Source organism: Selaginella moellendorffii, unplaced genomic scaffold (genome assembly GCF_000143415.4).
Source record: "Selaginella moellendorffii unplaced genomic scaffold, v1.0 SELMOscaffold_3, whole genome shotgun sequence".
NCBI classification, from domain to species: Eukaryota; Viridiplantae; Streptophyta; class Lycopodiopsida; order Selaginellales; family Selaginellaceae; genus Selaginella; species Selaginella moellendorffii.
The window spans coordinates 1,602,774-1,614,723 of record NW_003314264.1 but is presented as its reverse complement, the minus strand read 5'-3'; the positions used below and the strand labels follow the sequence as shown (position 1 = coordinate 1,614,723).

The window sequence follows — 11,950 nt, the reverse complement described above, 5'->3', positions numbered from 1 at the left end:
AGTTTTTAATGGCATTTTTATCTGGTTTTAACTGTAATTTTATATCAATTACCTAAAATTGTTTTTAACTAGGTTAAGGTTATGTTAGTGCGTTTTTTTTTTTCACAAAGCCAAAAGTTTTTCTAAGTCAAGGGTTAGGTTATAATCTTTCTTGCTTGGATTTTTTTATTGTCGAAGCTCTCGTCAGGTAAGCCATGGTCTCTGGCACTCACGCCGCCCCAATGCTTGCCCGCCGAGCTCAAGCGCCCTGGCATGGCGGCCATCACCGAGCTTCACACCCACGAGCTCCAGCACATCCAGCACACCACCATGGACACCAAGGCCACGAGCCAGCGCCAGCTTTAGCTCCAGTTCTTCAAGATCGAGCCCCAGCGCCAGCTGCTTTCGTTCACCCTGCTCACGGCCACCCTGCTCACCTAGCTCCAGCGCCTGCTATCCTCGATCATGCTCGCCACCACCATCCAGCTCCAGCAGCAGCAGTGTACCATCATCATCACAGTGATGGAGCTCCTCTGGTTGTTCACCACCATCACCATGGTCACCACCATGGAGGACGCCACAACCACCACCACCACCACCACCACCACCACCGTCGTCGCGACAGTCACGACGCAGCAGTGGCCACACCAACACCCGCAGCAGTAGTTACAGTGGTTCGGAGGACGCCGTGGTCGCTGCTCCAGCTTCTTCTCTGGGTTTTGGTTGCGATCTTGGTGCTGCTCGCGTGCTTTTTGCTCGTGCGATGGATGTTATCTCGAAGGAAGCAGCGCAGTAATGTGATCTTTCAGGATCCCGGGTGGCAGATCGAAGTTGTGGTGGACGATCCTCCGACTGAGAAGAAACAGCTGGAAGCTCACACTCGTGGTTCACACAGCAATGGCACTCTAGGATTCTCCTCAAAGTGTCCTGCCAACACTGGCAGTGACGCGTAAGTCAGCACAGTGCATGCGTTGTCACATGGAAGATTGTGTACAAACAATCTTCAAGGAGATGAAGTTGCAGAGCAAGAAGACAGCAGGCTCTTGCTCACGGACAGTGAAGATCACATACAAGGGTCAACTGGTGGAAGTCACCAGACTTGGAAGTTATTGCACAGGTGGCTTGGAACATGGACTGGAAAATAGAGCAAGAAACTACCAAGTTTCGATTTGACTGAGCTATCCTCTAGAGTGACGGGGGAGCAGACGTTAGTGCACCTCCAAAGGCCAGAGAAGTTTCTTGAGACGAAAGGTTTGAGAAAAGGTAACGTACTACTTTTGCTCTGTGTTCTTGCAGGCGCTCCGATGAGAAGAAGCAGTGCAGGGCATAGCGGCCAGATAAGTTTCTCCAGAGTCAAGAGCATCATTCAAGCAAGTGCAATTGTGAAAGTATGGTCGAAGTCTACACTGCGGCTTGCAACACAGGTTGTTCAACAGGATGGGACGAAGAACAGGATAGGTTGGTCTACCTCGCAAATTCAAATTCGTTGTAAGCAGCCTCGTGGAAGCATCAGAAGTGTTCAGGAGGACAAATAAACATGACGTTGGTTGCCTGGAACACGATCATCATGGGACAGCACGTCTTCTATCAGATGCAACGAGAAGCTGGCCTGCCTCCAAACGCTGAGACTTTGCATGGTGTAGCAAAACATTGTTTCCTGGGATATGCTGAGAACAACCTTTGCTCTTGAGTGCTATGAGCAAGCCAGCAGCCAAACGCTCAGACTTTCATGGTGGCGCTCAAGGCACACAGTGACTTAGCAGAGAAGAGGCTCCACTCACAGATCTGGGAGAGAAATTTGGATGGAATCCACTACTCAGCATGCTTGCTCAACGAGAGAAAAGCTTTTCTCGGGAGGTTGGTAAACTTTGCAAGGAAAGAGTGTGATGCAAGGTTGACGGAGCCGTCCATGAAACCCAAACAAAGATGGTACCTGAAAAGACGCAAAAGGATCTTAGCTGGCACACCATGGTGAAGGATAAAAAATATGAGAGACAATACTTAGTATCATTCATTGAGTATTTTAATTGATCAATGGTTATAAACATATTTATAATTTATGAGTCAAGATTAATATTATTCAATTAGTAGAATAAACAAGAATATACTAGAAAGTGTTTAGGAAAGATTATAAATTATAAATAGAAAGATTAATCTAAATGAACAACAACTATTAGCTATTAAAATATCCTAGAATCTCCAAGCATATTTAAATATAGTCAATACTGCTACAGGTTTGCTTATGCAAACAAATTATAGATTTATAGTTTTTGGTGAGTTTAAATCTACATAAGCCTATTCACAAACGTATTTATGTTAGTATATAGAATTTTTTCATTAGTATATATGGGACTTAATTTTCTCCAAGATTTTATTGTAGCTTAGATGTTATATTCTTCTTTCAACCATGCCTTGTACATATATACAAACTTTATAATTACAATTCAAGTTCTTTAAATATTTCTTAATTTCATATTAGTAGACAAGAAACAACAAATGTATGAGATTACAAATACTTGGTCAAAGAAAGCAAAGACAACATACTCAAAAGCATTATAATTAAAAGTAAAAGATCAACATCAAACAGCAATACCATCAGCACGAGTATATAATTCTCAGTTATGGAAGTGATACTGTAAATAGAAAGCTTTACAACAAAGTTGCAATTAAACATAATTCTTTAAATGTTAAAATTCTAGAATATTTTATCATTTGCATAGGATGGATCCAAATTTTAATTTCTGGATTCATTATAACATCTGAATATGAGGTGAAAAAAAAGATATTGATATTGTATTTAAAATTAAAATAAATTTTATCTATGAGAAAACAATATAGGGAATTTTTTAATAATTACACTAAAAATGTAATGAAAACATAATATAGATATATAAGTTTAATATTTAGTATAAGTACTAATTATTAGATATTAAAATAATAATTTAAATTCTAAATTAGGTGATAATGAAAAAATCTATCAAATAGCAATTATTACCCATAAAGATTAGATGCTTAAATTACTAATTTTTAAATACCTGTTTAATAAAAATATTACAGCTAAAACCTTAATAGAATATTCTTCAGTGTATAAAATATTTTTGTGAACTCCTTTATTTAAGCTTTCTTTATTAGAAAATCCTTTTATATAGAGTATAATCTTTAATGGTGATAGTTATTTGAAAGAAATGTCATTTTAAGTTCTTTTTTGAACAACAAATATCAAGTTGAAATAAAATTTTCAACACCACAAATGCTTTACAGTTTCATGAGTAATGAAGCACAAAAAAATTGAGGAAGTATTAAAATTATCTATAATGGTGGCAAAAATAAAGTTTTAATTATTTGAAAGAGGAGTTGCTTTCTCTATTAAGAGTAGAGTTACATAAACACATAGAGAAATGCATTTGAGGTGAATGCCATGATAATCACAATTGGTTGTGCTAGAGTTTAAAAAGTATAAACACTTTAGAAGATTTAAATAAGTAATACAAGTTTATACATTTTAGTGGGTTGAAGGTAATGTTTACATGGAATACAAGTTTAGAATTACAGACTTAGTTAGCACAGTGGTTTAATTGTTTTCTACATTTAAAGACTTTAATTATTTCTCAGATAAAGAACTACAGGCATTGATTTCTTTATTAATTCTCTTTCTTTATTAAATGAGTTTTAAAATACTTGCTACCCACTATTGAAAACAAGTTGCTCTAAATGCATATTTTAATATAAAACTTTCTAGAATGATTTGGTATCTCTACCTTACAATAGACCTTTATGCACTCTTATATAAAAGGCTAAGTTATAATAAAATATATATAATTTTAAAGATTTGGTGAGATGTTTATTTATTATAACATTGACACAACCTCTTGGTTACAACCTCACAAAGTGATGGGATCACCTTTAAATGCTATTGGAATTTAATTTACAATAAAACCAATTGAGAACCTTAAAAACTATCAGAAGAAAACAATGAGTAAGTGAGCCTATGCAATCAAGAAACTTCCACCGTCCCAGGTATGAGTATGTAACTATAGAACATAGAGGACCAATGTTTTTGAGCAATTAAAAGTTTAGCTACTTCTAGGTCAAAGAACAAAATATTCATAAGATTTAGTGAGCTATATGTCAACCTAGAGCAAGTTCTACAGTCAAATATTTTGTTTGAATTAGAGGAATATTATGTGGTAAGCAAATTATTATATGAACTTTACACACTCTAGCTGATTGTTTTTGTAGATGAAAACAATATGGCAATCCTCCAAAACAATGTGATCAATTCATATGGTTATGTCCTACTAAAGTTCTGCACACATGGGCTGTGCAATATCAATAATCCAAACACCAAAAAATAAACTATATATTTGGTTATTTAGGTGAAATTGATGAATTTGGAGCTTTATGCTTTAGTTGAAATAGGCTTTAAATTTGAAATGAACACTTTACAACTATAATAACAATCTCACTTTTCTCAAGAAATTAATGTTTAACATTCAAATGCATAGAGGAATCAAAGATATTGGAAAATAACTAGTTATTAGTATTGTATTTGAATTTGATATATTTATAAATAAATATTAATATATAAATTCACTAGATTCCAAATGTTAAGTCTTTCTGCCGTGAATGCCTCCACTGCGGGTAACTCTCCATAATACTCGGCCACGCCGAGTTCCACAGGACCTTCAATAGCTCACCTATTGATGACTTCCCATGGACTCACCCCGATACTCGAATATGGTGAGTTGTTATAACACATTTCCGTAAGTCCCAAATGACTTACCCAATCGATCTGGTCTCCTAAGACATAGCATCGCAAATAATCCTCCGACTGCCTATTCACCCTTTCTGTTTGTCTATCTGTCAAGAAGTGTTAGTGCCATCAATACCCAATACCTGTCTGTGGGTGATAGGCTGTGCTGAATTTCAACTTGGTGCAATACTATTCTAGGAGAGTTCTCCAGAACCTACTAGTGAAGATTTTATCTCGATCTAAGATAATCTCTTCTAGCCTTCCCCGCACTCGAACCACTTGTTCGAAGAATAGCTTTGCCACACCTTCCGCATCCAATTCCGTTGTGGTCGGTATGAAATGTGCCATCTTCGAAAATCGGTCCACCACCACAAATATCGCATCAAACCCTTCGCTTAGGGGGAGTCCCGTGATGAAGTCCATTGTAAGACATTTCCACGGATGATCTAGAATTGGGATGCTTTGTAACAAGCCCCCACTCGCCTTAGTCACAGCTTTGACCTACTGACATGTTGGGCATGTCTTTACATAGTCTTGGACATCCTTAGCCATATCTGGCCAGTGATACTTCCTCTTGAGTAAGCCCATCGTCTTGGGCACTCCACCATGTCCCGCAAAAGGTCCATCATGACACTCTTCTAAGGCTACCTTCCTTAGTTCCCCTTCTGAAATGTACACCCTCGTTTGTTTGTAATATATGAGTCCATTGCATTCCGCATGGCCCATTTTCTCTTCTATTGGCAGCTCACCTCTTTAGTGAGCTTCCCGTGCCTCTAGATTCCTCAGCAACACTTCTTGTGCTAGACCATCGTTCTCATATGCTGTCCGCACATCATCCCAAAAGCTTGATGTCGCGCTAGATATCGCTAACTTCAAGCTTGCTTTTCAACTTAGCGCATCCGTCACGATGTTACTCTTCCCAGGCTTGTACAGAATCTCGCAATCAAACTCGGCCAAAGCATTGGCCCACCGACCCTGTTTCCCTCTCAGATCGGGCTGTGACAAGAAGTGTTTCGTTGCCACATTGTCCGTTGCCACATTGTCCGTGTCCACAGTGTCTCCCAAGGTAGTGCTGCCACTCTTTGAGTGCTTTGACCACCGCAAACAATTCCTTCTCATGGGTAGGCCACTTTCGTTGAGCTTTTTCCAACTTTTTCGAGAAGACCGCTACTAGATGGTTGTCTTGCTTCAAAACTGCACCCAATGCAAAGTCCGAAGCATCCATTTGTACCTCAAAGTCCTTACTAAAGTCTGGTAACGCCAACACGGGAGCCTTCTTCAACTTCCTTTTGAGGTGGACAAATGCAGCCTCACATTCTACTGTCCATACCATCTTCTTTTTTCCCGTTTGGTCCGTTAAGAGTAGGGTTACTCTCGAATAGTGTTTGATAAACTTTCGATAGTAGTTGCATAGCCCCAAGAATGCCCTTAAGTCGTGTACATTCAATGGTGGCTCCCAATCCTGGATCGCTTGGACCTTCTCAGGGTCCACCTTGAGCCCATCCTTGCCCACCACATGCCCAAGAAATTTTACCTCTTATTGAGCAAAGTCACATTTTCCCTCTTTAGCATACAGCTAGTATTCCCTTAGTTTCTCAAACACCTTCATCAAGTGTTTGGCATGCTCCTCTAGTGTTTTGCTATAGATCAGGATGTCGTCAATATAAACGACTACAAACTGATCTAGATAGAGTACAAAGATGTGGTTCATCAATGCTAAAAACGTTGCCAATGCATTGCATAGCCCGAAGGACATCACCAGAAACTCAAAGCTCCCATATCTTATTTGACAGGTTGTCTTCTCGACATCTTCCTCTACTACCCTGATTTACTAGTATCCTGACCTTAGGTTAATCCTTGAGAAGTATTTTGATTTTCCCAACCTATCAAACAGGTCCTCAATCCTTAGCAAAGGGTACTTGTTCTTCTTTGTATACTTGTTGAGCAATCGGTAATCTATGCACATGCGCATAGATCTATTTTTCTTTTTCACAAATAACACTGGTGCCCCATATGGCAACTTGCTCAACCTAACATACCCTTTGTCCATCAACTCCTCTAGTTGGCGCTTGAGCTTCTTGAGTTCCTTTACATTCAAACAATAGGGTGGATGAACCACCGCCTCAGCACCCTCGACTAGCTCAATTTTATGTTCTATCGGTCGTGCGGGGGGCAACCCTGCCGGTAGCTCCTCTAGCATGGTATCCTGGAATTGGTCCAACACCCCCTAGATCACTAAAGGTACTTCTTCCATTCCCGTCTTTTTGTCATTTTTCACTGAGAGTAATCACAAAAATGCTACCTTGGTTCCTTTAGTGAGTTGTCCTCTCATGGACACCATGTTTAAGCAGGAGTCTTTGGCCTTACATTGTCCTACCTTTAGATTCTAAGCCTCCACCTTGGATCGTTTTCCCCGAGCATTCGCCAGTACCACAAGGTTCCTCCCTTGTCCATGCAGGGCCATTACGAACCGATTGAACCAATCCATCTTGAAGATTAGGTCAAATCCTACTATGTCCAACACAGTGAAATCCATGTCTACTTTCCATATCCCTACTTTAACTTTCACTTGTCAAAGTATCTCATCGGTGCTTTGGCTACTTTGAACAAACTCTATCATCCTTGGTTCACCCAACCGCTACACCGTTAGTCCGGCTTGCTGAACTATGTCTACAGCTATAAAATTATCTAAAGCACCCGTGTCAATAAGGATCTTAACAAAGCTACCTCCAAGCTTCCCTCGAAGGGCTAGTAGATGTCGCAAACGACTCTCTACCAAAGTTGCTCATGTAATGAGTAACTTTGAGCTAGGGATTGGATCACATACCTCAGTTTGGATTTCACCCGGCCTTCTTCGGGTAGGGACATTCCCTTGAAAAGTGTCCCGCTTCACCGCAGCTGTAGCATACATTGTTTCCCACACTGCTAAATGACTTGACCTTCTTATCCGTGGGTTTGTCTCTTTTTGCTTGACTCCCCCATGTACTCAGTCGCTGGCCACTGGATCTGCTTTTCCAGAATCTCGAGGACTCATTTTTGAGAGAAACTCTTCTTGAATTTCCCTTTGCTATATGTGTAAACTCCTGAATTTGGACTTCCCGGGAGGTCACCTAGCCCAATACTATTCAAACCCAAGGACGCTTAACCCCAAGTATCCCAAGACCCTTAATCAATTGGAAAAGGGGGTGCACTCTTATTCATGGGCCCTTTCCCTCTATATTTGAACCCCATGGACCGTCTCTCGAGTCGTTCCCTTTGGTTACTTACAATATGTTCCCCTTGGTTTGGCCCCTTGCTAAAGGTGGACTCTGACCCCATCGTGTTCCCCTTTCACAGGTTATCGTTAAAATGCACCTTGATAGCCGCATCTAACGCTTCTTTATAATTGGTCGGGTTCCAACGCATCACCTCGCCGCAAGCCCAGGTTTGCAAGCTTGATATGAAGGCATGGAACGCATCCATATCACCCATATATGTGACTAGTATCCTCTTTGCCATAAATCCATTCACATACTCTTGAATGGTTTCGGTCTGCTTCAGCCTACTCAGCTTATCCCTTAGGTGCAAAGTAGCATTCAGAGGAACGTATGTTGCATAGATCCTCGCCTTCATCATTTCCCAAGTGGCAACCGGTCCTTCGTTGGCCTCCATCGTTCTCCACCAAGACTTGGCATTAGTATGGTTTTGCATATAAGACCTTCTCCGAGCTTGGTAACCACAACACTCGAAAGTAGTCCTCCATATCTTAAAACCAATCCTCCACCACCTTATAGTTGTTCACTCCCTTGAAGACCGGTGGGGGCTTTGGTTTGTACTTGGGAATGGCCTGAGGGATTGATTCCACTTCGGTCTGTTCAACCTTGTTTGGTTCTGCCTCAATCCCTACTGAAGGGTCCGCACTTTCTGCGCTACCAGCATCTGCAGTCTATTACTTTTTCTTCCACTTCTCATCATGCTTTAGCTTGCATACAAGAGTCTCCAGCAGGGCATTGGTCTGTGCCAATTGTCCTTCTAGAACGTCCAATCGAGCCTTGAACGATCGAACCTCGCCACCGGACTCCTGTTTAGAAGTTTCCTCATTGGAGTCCTCCTCATGCAATGATTCCTCATCCATAGCCTCTTGTTCAACCAAAGGCTCCAGCTTTGGCAGAGGTTCTATCTCCGCCTTGGTTTGTTTCTGCCCTGCCTTTGCCATCTCTCAGCAATCCACCTCTATCTTTCACTAGAACTAAGGAAAAGGCTCTGATACCAAATTGTAAGCCACAAATTTTTCCTTTCCAATTTGCTAGCTAGCTCGTCTATCCAACTGACACAGCCTTGGCTTTTGCTAAGTTCCCTCGCTAAAGTTCCCACCTATTGTACCAACTCCTACTTGGTCCTACTTGGTTTCAGCTACTCACTGCACGAGCAATAGAGTGTTAGCCATCCATCTATGGATTCCCAAATCTCTCCCAATCCCCCTCCCCGGGTTAGATTGGACTTAAGGTTCGGCTACACTCCCCACAGGCACAAGCAGCCAAGCACACCAAGCCTCCAGGTTCCTAACACCCCTTGGTACAACAAGATTTGATCATGGGACCCTCTAAATCCCAAGCCTTGGGTGCAACACTTGCTTCGGGATGCCGAGGCGAAACACCATGGCTTAACGGCCCAGTATGGGTACCTCTCCCCACTTTTATCCTAAAGAGAAGGCCCAAGCCCCTAGGAAGGGCAAGGACCAATGAGCCACAAGGTACTCAAATGGGGCACCACTCCACATGAGCCAGGAGCATCGCAGTCGGTTTCCTTTTCAAGAGTGGGAGCTGCTCTTGAGCACTTCCTTGGGTGGCCCCTCCGGCACCACTGGAGTCCATGCTCACTCCCACCCAAGGCCCTTTGGCCCTAGTCTCAACCTCAAGTCAGTTTGGAAGCACCACTGGAGAGTTCCTTCAAGACTGGTTCCTGAACCTCACTATCCCTACTATACTTTTGGAACCCTCTGCAACCCCCCCCCCGGGAGATGCATGCTTTGGGCTTTCACCTCTTGACCCGTATTAGTACTCGGACTCGATCTCGGACTTGATCTTGGACTCGATCTCGGACCTGACTTCGGACTCGGTCTTGGACTCGATCTCGGACTCAATCTCAGACCCGATCTCGGACTCGACTTTCGACTCAACCTCGGACTCGGTCTTGGATCCAATTCGGATCTCGGACTCGACTTTCGACTCAACCTCGGACTCGGTCTTGGATCCAATTCGGATCTCGGACTCTGTCTCGATCCTGGACTCTATCCCGAACTCAGTCTCATTGTCAGTCTTAGACTTAATCTTCGACTCAGTCCGATCCGATGAACTCTTTGTCATTTCAGTCATGCTTTTGGGGATCCTTTAGCCTATGACACCTCGGGGAGTTGGTTCCTTACATCCGGCTGAACGCAAGGATTGGCACCAAGAACAAGAGGAGTTGTACTACGTGCTATGAATGCTACCATCGATTAAGTTTGGTTATTCAATTACAATTGCATAACATCAAACAATTGTACCAATTGTTACTTTAGAGTCAAAGGAGAAGAAGATTGCTGATCTACCATCAAGATGAATGAAAATAAAAGAGAAAAAGAAGAGAGATGAAAAAAGGTTAAAAGGAAAGAGAGATCTAGACAATGCAAAAAATTAAATCTTGAAAGGAAAAAACAAAAGAAAGGAAATGGAAAAAACTAGATTTAGATGATGCAAAAGTTAGATCTAAACCAAAAATCCCAAATTCAAGCACTCATCAAAAACAATTAAAAGTGCCTTATATCTCCACTAATGTGAATGTATGGAATATGAAAAGGGATACAAAAAATATGCATATTAATTAGCCCAAAAACCCTAATTTATATACAGGAGCGAGTGGTCCCACTACGCTAATATTAGTATACGGCATTGTAGTCATACACTTGGACCTCACAAGATCTAGATATTATTTCAATTACTATTTTGTTTAAAATACATGTTTCCCACTAAAAAATTACGAAAATATTCTTTAGTGTACCAAAATATTTTTAAAATTTTCTTAATGACTCCTTTTGTTGAGCTGGCTCTCTTTATTAGCAGATATGCTTAGAAGTACATTAAGTTTTGAGGTCAATAGGAACGCATTGATTTCCTTGTTACAACTTACAAGTTTTAAAGGCATTAGTTTGGTTTTTATACAAGATCCAGGTAGGACAACATGCTTAGAATACAAGGAATGGAGAGAGGCCACCTTGAAACAAAATCCATCACCTAGTAAGCTTTTAATAATTAGTTTCTTTGAATTGATCAAGCGTGCCCAATATCTCTATTTGTTTGTTCAGAGGCTATGAGACACCAAAAGAAAATGCATTTAAACTTTGAAAGATTTTGAAATTTTGTAAGGAAAAAAAGTTACTCATTTTAAAAGACTTTTAGCTATACCTAAATATGTTTACTAGCAAACCAAAATACCAAATAATATTAGTGTTTATTGTATTGCTTTACTCATCCTCTTGAATAACACTCTTTTCGTCCTCCTCTTGTGAATACTATTACTATATTATGTATTATTATTATAAACATTAGTAACATTCTTTATGGTTGCCTGCAGATGCAACTGCTTGCCTATAGAAACCTGCTGGACATAGTGGTCTTTCCAAAGCTCATCACTCAAAAGGCTCTTGAAATGCAACAAAAGATGCCAGAATCTCCAAGGATGAGTATTAGAATGGTGAAGAGAAAAGATTAGCATTCCCCTTTCTTTGCTAAGGGGATGTAGCTCAGATGGTAGAGCGCTCGCTTAGCATGCGAGAGGCACCGGGATCGATACCCAGTATCTCCAAATATGTTCAATTATTGGTTTGTTCCAGGTGTTTTGACCGATTTTACTGGTGTTGAGGGAGCTATGGATGGATGTTGCACTATAAACAGCAATGGATAGACATTTATCTTGTGTTTCTTTTTCCCACTTTTTTTCAAAAGGAAGTAGTTTGTGCATGCTGATGGCTTGTGTCTCCACCATGACTTGCATTCAATGAGTGCCAAGTTTCCAGAGGTTTGAAAAGTGAGTAAAAAAGTTTCGTTCACTACATTAGGATTGAGCCTAAAAAGGAGTTGCCATCAAATTAAAGTTGTTTTCTCTTTTTGAAATATTTGTACCTAGAGCATTTCGTGATTGTGAGATTAAATCGCTGTTCACATCTAGGTTTTGGCTCTTTGGCATGCTCAAGCCCGATGG

General features: G+C 40.8%; 1 non-coding gene across 1 annotated transcript; it reads left to right on the top strand.

The window, feature by feature from the left end:
* The first annotated feature begins 11,481 nt into the window (after positions 1–11,481).
* On the top strand, positions 11,482–11,554 carry TRNAA-AGC. The gene has a single exon. It is a non-coding gene; the product is annotated as a tRNA-Ala (tRNA).
* The last annotated feature ends 396 nt before the right edge of the window (positions 11,555–11,950 follow it).